Genomic DNA, 11,927 nt, shown 5'->3' on the forward strand with positions numbered 1-11,927 from the left:
ACCGGGAGGCAGAAGTTGCAGCGAGCCAAGATTGCACCATTGCACTCCAGCCTGGCAACAAAGCGAGACTCCGTATCAAAAAAAAGAAAAAACAAAACAAAACAAAAAAAAACAGAATCTCTTACTAGCTGCCATTCATTAGTTGTGAACTAAATACCAGGTACCTAGTGAATCCCTTAGAGGGTTTGTTACTACAGGGTTGCTAAGAGCCCAGTGGAGTCAGATGACCTGGCTCCAAATACAGGCCCCATGTTTCCTTGCTGTGTCATCATGGGCAAGTCATTTAACTTTTCCAACCTGTAGTTCCCTCCCTTGTAAAATGCAGGTATTAATTGTGCTTTCCTCAAGTGGTTTGGTGGGGATTAAGTGAGACAAGGTAAATAGTCATTAGCACAGTGCCCAGCACAAGAAAATACTGTAATGTTTGCTACCATTATCATTATTTACATTCATTTTCTCATTTAATCTTCACAAGCCCCCCATGAGTTGTGTTATTGTCCCCTTGTCCAGGGCAACCATTAGCAAAGGTAGGGCCAGCTCTGAAGGATGAGAAATCTCAGCTTCTTTGTTCTCTGACCTTTCAGATAAGCTGGTCAATGGTGCCAGGGTTGGGGCAATATGACAATTATTTTAAAATGCATTTTATTCCATAATCCTCATCAGTCTTTTCTCATCTGGTGGTCCCCACCACCTCACCACCTCATCTGCTGAAGGTTTCAGATTTAGGGCTGTGTGTACCCCAGAATGCAGCCAGCAAGCACATTAGCGTTGCCCCTCTGGGCACTTGCAGCTTCCCAAGGTTGACACAGTTTATGAAATGTCCATTCAGATTTGCAAATACGTCTGACACGGACATGCTTCCAGCTGACTGGTGATTTTGATAACAACCTCTCCTCCTTGGTGCCAATTAACAAAAATTAAATGTCCCTGGCACACTTTGTAATTCAGAAAATGCTGATTAAACCCCCGCTGGGCGTCCATTATGACCTACGGGCTCCAGGCAAGTGCTGCTCTCACTCCATCTCCATTTAACGTCGCAGAACGTTTTCTTCCTGGGCAAAAATCAATGTCACTTCATTTACTTATTCATTTTTCTTTCAACGGATATCAACTGAGCATCTACTGTGGGCTATGTGCCAGGTGTTGTTCCGTACAGTTGGGATACAGCAGTGAACAACACAGAAAAGGTTCCTACCTGCAGGAAGGGGAGTAAATGGCAAACAAGCAGGAGAATTTCTACATGTCAGATGTTATGAAAGAAACAAAGTGATGGGACAGAGAATGGCTGAGGAGCAGGAGCTATATTACGTAGGGTGGCCAGGGAAGGTTCTGCAAAGGGATGACATTCGAGTTGAGACCCGAAGACTAAGAAGGAACCAGACACGCAGCATAGTGGGAACAGCAGGAATAAGCTCAACCTGTCCCCTGTCCATGAAACTCTCCACGGGGTAGGTTCCATTAACACTCTTTTTTTTTTTTTTTTTTTTTTTTTGAGACAGAGTCTTGCTCTGTCGCCCAGGCTGGAGTGCAGTGGCGCGATCTCGGCTCACCGCAAGCTCCGCCTCCCGGGTTCACGCCATTCTTCTGCCTCAGCCACCGGAGTAGCTGCGACTACAGGCGCCCGCCACCGCGCCCGGCTAATTTTTTGTATTTTTAGTAGAGACAGGGTTTCACCGCCATTAACACTTTTTCATTTATCAAACATTTTTGATCATACAATAAGTATTTGTTGAATTAACAATTGGAGAATAAATGAATCCCCTTTTATCCTGACAAGAAGTCCCTTCATAGGAAGGATAAACATGGGGAAGATGCCACTGGAGTTATTACAAGCGGAAAGGCAATTTACCGCCCTTTTCTCCACCCTGTTCCCCATCTCTACAACAAGGGACTTGGCTTAGGCACTAGCATTCAGGACTGTGAGATCTTAAGAACTCACCTTTCAGAGGAACTGGCCCTCGCAGTGCTTTAAAGCAGTGACTATGCAGCAAACAAAAAGCAAACTGACATCTAAAAAAAAACAAAAAAACAAAAAAACAGCCAAAATGGTTGTTTGGAATTGTATACATGAGACATAAAATATAATTTCCTTTGTTATCATTAGGGTATAGTTATTGAATTTCTGCACCCACTTATTCAGAAAATACTTATTACTAGTTGTGAGTCTCTTCCTCCCTTCAGCCCTCTGCCATCTCTCTCTCTCTCTCTCTCTCTCTCTCTGTTTCTCTCTCCCCCTCACTCCCCCAACCTTTCTCTGGCACAGCATTTCAGAGCCCAGGCTATAGATTTGGAACACCTGAGTTGTACCTAAAGTGTGACTTGCTGTGTGACTTTAGGTAAGTCACTTCACCTATCTGAGTCTCAGTTTTCTCATCTATATAAAGGGAATAATAATAGAAGACATCTCACAACACCATACAAAATAAACACTAAGGTATTATTATCTTTGTTACTATCCATTAACTCTAGTAACTAATGTGACAGCCACTATTTAATGACCTGTTTCTACCTGTAGGATTTTCTATTCTTTAAGTTAATTATGAGGCAGGATCACAAGAAATATCCTTCAGGAGGTCTTTTAATCTATAATAATAATTTTGAGCCAACAATTATAGAGCCCCTGCTATGCATCAGACACTATTCTATGTGCTTTACTTATATCAAACATAGACTTATTTAAAATTCCCACAAACAGACAAAATAAATACTATTACTACCCTCATGTTACTGGTAGAAACTAAGGCCTAGAGAGATTAAAAAATGTCCATGGGGTCACAAGGCTAGGAATTGTGGGGTTTGGAAATAAACCCAGGCAATCTAGCTCCAGTCTGTGGCTGCTAACTGCTTTCCACCTCAGTTAAGGTTGAGCAAAAGTCCAGACAGAGTGGTTCATGCCTATAATCCTAGCACTTTGGGAGGCCAAGGCAGATGGATCACCTGAAGTCAGGAGTTTGAGACCAGCCTGGCCAACATGGCAAAACCCCATCTTTACTAAAAATACAAAAATTAGCTGGGCATGGTGGTAGGTACCTGTAATCCCAGCTACCCGGGAGGCGGAGGTTGCAGCGAACCAAGATGGCGCCACTGTACTCCAGCCTGGGGGCAAGGGTGAAATTCCATGTAAAAAAAAAAAAAAATTGGAATTGGATGAAAAAGCTATCTCCAGACATCAGGGGGTTTTGGTGATGTTTTTGTTTTTGTTTTTTACTTCAAATAGACTTGGTTTCTGAGTGCTCAGTAAACAAAGAATTATTACCTGCCTCATCCCAAAACCCCTGGCCTGTAGACAGTGCTAATAAGGGTTGCTACTTCATACTGCACAATGCCAGCCTAGGAAAAGTCACACCTCCTACTATTGATGGGATTTTTCGGATGCCTATTAAAACGCCAGTTGATCTTAGAGTAGAAGTTCTTTCTACATCATTTAGCACAACCTGGAAGGTCAGATTAATGTGGCAGCCAGCTTTCCCTTGGCAGTTACTTCCCTGCCCCGCACTTATTCTCAGAAATGTTACATCACAATAAATGTAGTTAAAAAGAGCAAACAAACCACTGCTACTTGCTTGGGATGCAGATGCTGTGATCTGGGAGGGATGTTCTCACAGCTGCCGACACCAAGACTGATAATACAGATCAAAGCGGCCGGGGCCCATTGTGATATTAACAGGTTGAACCTTCTCCATAGGAGGACACCCAGCATCAGCACTGGCACCAACCTAGGCACAGGGAGGAGAGGCAGGATATGTCTAAGGCAGACCGCCTTCCTTTTGAGGGCTAAAATTGGTAAATAACAAAATGAAACCCCCGCCCATGTTCAGTGGTATGTAGTGAAGACAGCATAACTCCAAATCCTGTGTAATTTATTGACATGGTGAGACACAGAATGCATCCTCATAATCACGGAATGCCTGCTTCTCCCACTGAATGCAAAGCAGCCACCTGGAGCCTCTGACAGCTCTTACTTGCTGTTGTGCTGAGTGGAGCACATTAGCTAATGAGGAAGTGCTGCATTGCATTTGCAGGCCCTGGGAGCTCAGAGCAGCTCAGTTTTGAGCCCAAATGTGGTTGCTTGAAAGTTGAGGTTCCTCTGGTATATTGAGTCTCTGGAGCCACAGATCTTAGTTCTGCCTTTGTAAGTTGGGAGTTTAGGTAAGACTCCCCAAATTGATGTGATAAGACTTCCACAAACGGCTTGTAACATCTGACTGTTCCACACCACTGCCACAAAGAATGAGGCTGTGATCATTATTAAAGTTTCCCCAAAGAGAAAACTAGCCTGTTATATCAGCACGAGTCCCTGGACAGAAAAGAAATCAGGGTCTAGATGAAAGAAAATTGGACAGGAGATAGAAAATTATCAAACCAATTTCCCATCATCCTTTTAGCTTTCTCCTTTCCTCCTCCAGCATGGTTAGTTTGGACTTTATTCATACTCAGAAGGGCCAAGAGCCATGCAACAAAGTCATAAAGAGCGACCTCCTGTTATGTGCAATCAAACTACCTGCCCTCACCTCAAAAGGGGCTGCCAGAGAGGTTTGGCTGCACTTTCCTCTGGAGCATCCTCAGCCTAGGAAGAGAAAGGAGGCAAGAGATTGGCCAGGGAGGGGAGGATATTGATTACATGTGTGAGGATCATAGGAATGCAGGTTGAGTTTGGTCATCAAAATACAACATTTGAGACCTCAGAGAAATTCTGGGGGCTCATGGATTTTAACTTTTTATTTTTGAAATAATTTCAGACTTTTATAAATGTTTGCTAAAACAGTGCAAAGAGTTCCTGTAAACTCTCCCACTAGGTTCCCCAAAAGTTAACATTTTACCAGGTTCATTTTTATTTTTTCTGGACCATTTGAGAGTAAGTTGGAGACTAAATGCCCACTTATCCCCAAACATTTCAGTGTGTATTTTTTAAAAATAAGAATATGCTCTTACATAACCATAATAAAATCAGGAAATCAATGTTGATATAGTACTATTAACTAGTCTACAGGTCTTATTCAATTGCCCTACTATTTTTTAATTGTCCTATTTTCCCTTATAGAAAAATTATTTCAAAAGTCTTTTCTAGGATCCCTTTCAAGACCACATCTTGCATATAGTTGTCATACCTCTTTAGTTTCCTTTAATGTGGAACAGTTCCTCAAGATTCATTTTCTTTCATGGTCTTGGAATTTTGAATAGTATAAGCCATTTATTTTATGGAATGTCTCTCAATTTGTGTTTGTTATTTCTTCATCATTAGATTCAGGGTTTAGAGTAGGAGTAGGGGGCTTGGCAGTAACGGATGATAACCAGTAGAATGAAATAGGAATCCCTGAGCCTATACTGACATAAATAAATAAATGTAGGAGAAGGAAAAGCTCTCCCTTATGGTCAAGTGCCAACCTCTAAGTGTAAAAGGAATTATAGAATTAAAAAAAAAAATTTGGCAACCACTCAGTAATAATTGGTTCAGGCAATAACCATGAATGAATATTAAAACTAGTGGATGAAAGCTTGAAAAGTCTCAGAATATCTCCTCACAAGATACTTATTAGTCACCAAAGGGAAAAAAAAAAATCACAACTTTACAGTAGACAATCACCTTAACCAAAATACCAAAGTTAGCATCACCAGCAATGGGGAAACAGATACTGTGTACCTCCTGATATGATGTACTCAGAAGAACACAGCATCTCTTCTGTGAGAAGATAAATTTCTGCCCAAAAGGTGTAAGAATTCTGAAGAACTATAGTTCTTCCCAGCTGCATTCGCACACAACAGACTCTGAAATCCTTTGTACTTTACAGAGCCTGCCTTGGTCATCTTCCCAGGAGGAGCTCATGACAACTGGGATGCAGAAGAGAGCAAACGATCTGCTGGGATGGAAACTGCTCAGTGGAGAGTTTGTGGACAGCATGATATTCCTTGAACATCAGGGATGGTACAGGGATACCAATAGTCTGGCCTCCAAGACAGAGAGTAATAGGAGGAAGAGCAAATCTGTCTTCACCTGCAGTATTAATGGGTGGTGGGCCAGCATGGAGAAAAGCAAGTGAGTCATGTGCTGCTACAGGTTACACCAGACTCCCATCCCTCTGTTACTCACTGCTGTTGTCAAAGACAAACTTTATCTTGCTAATTTCTCACAGCTTGGCACCTAACAAATGACAAGGCAGGACATCCAATGCCTTCGAGCTCTGTGGTCTGGCCTGTCTCTCCAGATCAGATTTAGAGTGACGCAGCAGATGACATAATATTCTCTTTGGTGTTCAATCTGAAGAGGCCAATGCTTTAGCACAATGTCCCTTAGCCATCACCCCCAGCCCAACTCCCCACCAAGCATCCTGCATCCCTCTGCCACATCTTCATTCTTTTCCATTCTGTCTTTTCCCCTGATACCTTCTGACCCCGGGGATTTCTAATAGAACATAATGATCAAGAAAATAAAGACTTGGTACATAAAGACTCTCAGACAAGAAAAAAATCCATGACGTTATATGAAAGATACCAAACTGCAATGCTTACAAAGAGGCTATTTCAAGTAGAAATATATAAATATCACTTATAACCATGCATCCTTTATGTTCATAAATAAGTCATCATAAAGAACAAGCCATTAGAAGACATTCTACTCCTCGTTTTAAAAAAAAAGACTATAATCTAAAATACAATTTTAAAATTACCTGTGCTAACCTGCAAGAGACATTGCTCACATAAATGAAATTCATAAATACCCTGATGTTGTTTGAACCACATATTTTCATCTTCTCCTCCTCTCTTAAGACATCAATAAGAATTTGATTTTTAAAAGCACATGCTGCTCTGATTATCAAAGACAATAACACAAATGCAGCATCACTGGGATATGTTGGTTGTTTTAAAGTTCAGATCCTAATTTTACACTGAAGCATCCTCAGTTTTTCATCCAGCCCTGCTTGTAAACAGGATCTAGCATCAGCCAAACCATGAGCAGAGTAAGGTTACCAAACCAGAGCATCTGTAGGTTACAGAAATGTTTTCTTCTATGTGAAGCTGTCACATGCAGGGGTTAAACTGGCAGCCATCTTTTAATGCGATGAATAATTTGGACTTCTTAGCCACACCCTTCTCTCAGTTAACCACAGGAGAAGGTGACAATACACCACAAGAAGCCGCAGAGTTCTGGCTTTATCTGCCAAGTGGTAGGTGAGAAGGGAAGAGGTGGGATTGAGCACACTGGCTATTTACACCTTGTCTTCAAAGCCCTCTTAGTCACATTTCCATCTTCATGCATTGGCTTCTGCCTTACAATTGAGCAATAGGAAACCACCACTCCAAATTTTTGCATGTCCTGTTTTTTAAGTCTCTGGGAACTTTCCATGAGGTATAGTGGAGGGATTCATAAGGATTTAGCTCTTCCTTTGAACCTGTTTAGCCAATAAACCATATATATTTTTAAAACACAGCATACAGATTCCAAATGATCCACGATCAAAAAGTGTTGGGGATGTCAGGGAGGAGGCAAGGATGGGCTTGAATGATCACAGTGAGTCAACCCAGACATGTGCAGTAAATAGTTTGCTAATGGTGACATCTGAGTTTCATCTCCTGGAATTATTGTTTCTTATTATTACACTTTGGGTCAGGGGGAAGGGGTGTTAAGGATAAAAAGAGGAAGGAGAAAATAGATAAAGAGAAAAATTCACACCTCCAGGAAACATAAGCAGAAAAACTATAGACTCTTGTGTCTCTGCTTATTTTTTTAAGTACAGTGTTTTTAATAGACCAAAGAGAATCTCTATGAGTTAATATGTATGTGAATAATGTTTATAAAGGGGGTATAATGTGTTAGTCATTGTGGAATATTGTATAAATAAACCTTCCATATATAAAATATATAAAAAGTGATTGCTTAGGGCAGTGGACACTTAAGGACTTCTAAACCTTTCATATCTTCATCCCAAAAAATAGAGCGTTCCAGGGCTGGCAACTTATTTCCTTAGTATATTCCACTGTAAAGCCAAGAGGTGTGGGGGCTTGTTTTCTGGTTTTGTAATTTGTAATAATCTGTATGGGTTACTGTAAAATGTCTGTTGCATGTGTGTTGGTGTCGTTTACCCACATGGAGTCATCAGAGATATGTTCCACACTTTGTATCCTGGAAAACCAAAAGGAATTTTCTTTTTTTTGAGACACAGTCTCACTCTGTCTCCCATGCTGGAGTGCAGTGGTGCAATCTTGGCTCACTGCAACCTCCACCTCCCGAATTCAAGCGATTCTCCTGCCTCAGCCACCTGAGTAGCTGGGACCACAGGTGCGCGCCACCTCACCCTGCTAATTTTTTGTATTTTTAGTAGAGACAGGGTTTCACCGTGTTAGCCAGGATGGTCTCCATCTCCTGACCTTGTGATCTGCCCGCCTTGGCCTCCCAAAGTGCTGGGATTACAGGTGTGAGCCACTGCGCCCAGCCTGAAATTTTCTAGTGAGAAGAAAAACATACAGAATATGTCTTCACTGTTGAGTAACTCTCAAATTTGTAGCACTCTGAATTTTTGGTAAAACTGTGGTCATGGGATGTTTAATGTCAGAGTTATTGTCTCTCACTTCAATATCTAGTACTGGTTAATGTTTCTCCTGGGAGCACATATTTTTTTTTCAAGTCCTTTTTTCGTGGACTTAACATGTTCTTCCAGACGACACCAGAAGTCATGACCCTAAGCCACCTCCCTTCAGGACCACTTTCTACCATCGGTTTTCAAAAAACTATCCACATGTTAATTCTGTTTTATGTTCTGTGATTCAGTGCTTTCAGAGTCCAGAGCTTGACTTGGGTTAGTGGCCCTAATGAAGTGCTAAATTTGCTCTTTACCGCGAGACTGATCAGAAGAAGCAAAAGGGGAAAGGGGGCTAGAGGTCCACTCACACCTTTTACATCAGACAAGAGAACTGTGCCAGAAATCTGTGCGTGAAACACCATCTGCTCTTCATGCAGGGAGGGTCAACCGTGTGAACGTGCAGAGATTACTCGAGCCTCCTTTGCCAAAAATGTGCATTGTTCCCAGCTGTAAGCGTGTGAAGCCAAATATGTCTTTTAGCATGAAACAATAAAAACATGTTTATTTTCACTTAATAGGTTGTTCCCAGGCCTGGATTTTTTTTTTCAGTAGCTAGTTTGGAGAGGGCAACGCTTTGTCATAAATTGTCAACAGTGAGCATTTGATTTCTCCCAAAGGGGTTTAACTTCTGGCAGCTGCTCTGGACATCCAAAAGGGAGGGTTGGGAGGAGAGGAAATCACTTTGATGGATGGGAATTGCTTAGTTTCAGCGGAGGTAGGTGGAGAAACAGGCAAGTAACACTTCTTTTTAATGCTGAGCAGGCTGAATTCACCTCTGTGGAGCAAACTCTGGTTTGTACAACCATGAGGACCCACAAAGGCCTCTTGGCTAGAAGTCTTCTCTGCCTGATTAGTGCAAAGGTTAGGTGCACAGCCTCAAGTGCCTGATTTCCTGTGTTGCCAGCTGTTTAGACTTGGGTAAGTTACTTAACCTCTCTGTGGCTCAGATCCCTTTTCTAGAAAATGGAGATATAGAAGCACCTTTCTGAGCGATGTTAAGGATAAATTTCTTAAAACATGTAGAGTGCTTTGAACAGTGCCTGGCACATAAAAGTGCTTAATAAAATTAGTATTTTACCACCTTCACAATGTTTGCCATATCCATCTACCACCTGTGTTATTATTTACTTAAAATTCTTATTTTAATTGACTCAATTTTTTTTGAGGTGGGGGCAACTTCATCTCTAGTATCAACTTTCATCTAGAATTTAATTTAAAGGAAAACTATATGTTCCAATGGTAAATTAGTATAATTTGGCCAGGCGCAGTGGCTCACGCCTGTAATCCCAGCACTTTTGGAGGCCAAGGCAGGTGGATCGCTTGAGCCCAGAAGTTCGAGACCAGCCTAGGCTACATGGCAAAACCCTATCTCTACTAAAAACACAAAACTTAGCCAGGCATGGGGGCACATGCCTGTAATCCCAGCTACTCTGAGGCACAAGAATCACTTGAACCCGGGAGATGGAGGTTGCAGTGAGCCAAGATCACACCACTGCACTACAGCCTGGGCGACAGAGCAAGATTCAGTCTCAAAAAAAAGTAAAATTAGTATAATTTGCCACAAATATAAAGTAGCCATAAAACAGTAATCACACATATTTACTGAGTCCATCCTACCTGCCAGGCAGTGGCTAAATGTCTTCATTTACAATCCTCATGCCCTACAAGGTCAGTACTATCACCATCCCACTTCCCAGATAAGGAAACTGAAACAGTGAGAGGTTAGCAAGTTTGCCTATGGTTGTGTAATTAGTAAATAGAGGAGGCGTTTCAGGCTGCAGAACCTAGGTTCTTTGGCACTGTTCGGTGCTGCTGTCCTAACAAAAACATCTACCAAACATGGTAGATAGTCGCTTCCTAGGCTGCTAAAATAAATGATCACAAACTGGGTAGCTTATTCCATCACAGTCTGGAGGCTAGAAGTCCAGTATCAAGATGTTGGCAGGGCCATGCTCCCTCCAAAATCTCTGAGGGAGGATTTTCCCTTGCCTCTTCCAACCTCTGGTAGCCCCAGGCATTCCTGGGCTTGTGGCAGCATCACTCCCATCTCTGCCTTTGTCTTCACATACCCATTTTCCCTCTGTGTCTCTATCTTTGTGTCTTTTCTCCTCTTCTTGTAAGGACACCAGTCATACTGGATTAGGACCCGCCCTAACTATCTCATTTCAAACTAGTTACAACGGCAAAGACCCTATTTCCAGATAAAATCGTATTCACAGTTACCAGGGGTTAAGACTTCAACATATCTTTTGGTGGCGGAGTGGGAGGTGGGGAACACAATTCTACCCATAGCTGTTGCTATCTGAGGTTTTGAAGCCGGGGCCTGAAGAGGATTTGTAAGTGTTATAGAGGTGTTCAAGATGAGCACCAACCTGAGAATTTCTCCTTCAAGCAATCAGACCTGAAGAGCTGGGACAAGGGAAAGACAATGGCTGATGTGTTTCAGTGACATTTCCAACCAGTCCAGATGCTAACTAAAGTTAGCCACTTCCTGCCCCATCCCTGATACTCTGAGGAAGGTGGCTTGACATAAGAAAGCCACACAACAAGTCTTCCAGCTTCTCAGACATCTCTCATGAAAGGGTGGCAGTAGAAATCTGGAGGGGAAAAAGCAAGTTTCCAAAACTCCAGCAGGGGAGGGGAGGCACAAAACTCACCTCTAGGCTGGGCGCAATGGCTCACGTCTGTAATCCCAGCACTTTGAGAGGCTGAGGCGGGTGGATCACCTGAGGTCAGGAGTTCAAGTGCAGCCGGGCCAACATGGTGAAACCCCGTCTCTACTAAAAATGCAAAAATTAGCCAGGTGTGTTGGCGCATGCCTGTAATCCCAGCTACTCAGGAGGCTGAGATAGGAGAATCACTTGAAGGCGAGATGGCGCCACTGCACTCCAGCCTGGGTGACAGAGCCAAGACTCCGTCTCAAAAAATAAACAAACAAGAAAACTCGCCGGGCGCGGTGGCTCACGCTTGTAATCCCAGCACTTTGGGAGGCCGAGGCGGGCGGATCACAAGGTCAGGAGATCGAGACCACGGTGAAACCCCGTCTCTACTAAAAATACAAAAAATTAGCCGGGCGTAGTGGCGGGCGCCTGTAGTCCCAGCTATTCGGAGAGGCTGAGGCAGGAGAATGGCGTGAACCCGGGAGGCGGAGAGCTTGCAGTGAGCCGAGATTGCGCCACTGCACTCCAGCCTGGGTGAAAGAGCGAGACTCCGTCTCAAAAAAAAAAAAAAAAAAAAAAAAGAAAACTCACCTCTAGATCTGCTTTATATGGCTGGACTGGAATAGCAAATTCAGACAAATGATAAAGTCTTCAACAGGGAAATGTGTAAAGAAAGAAGAACAGTAGAGAC

This window comes from Hylobates moloch, unplaced genomic scaffold (assembly GCF_009828535.3).
Source record: "Hylobates moloch isolate HMO894 unplaced genomic scaffold, HMol_V3 SCAFFOLD_6, whole genome shotgun sequence".
In the NCBI taxonomy this organism is placed as follows: Eukaryota; Metazoa; Chordata; class Mammalia; order Primates; family Hylobatidae; genus Hylobates; species Hylobates moloch.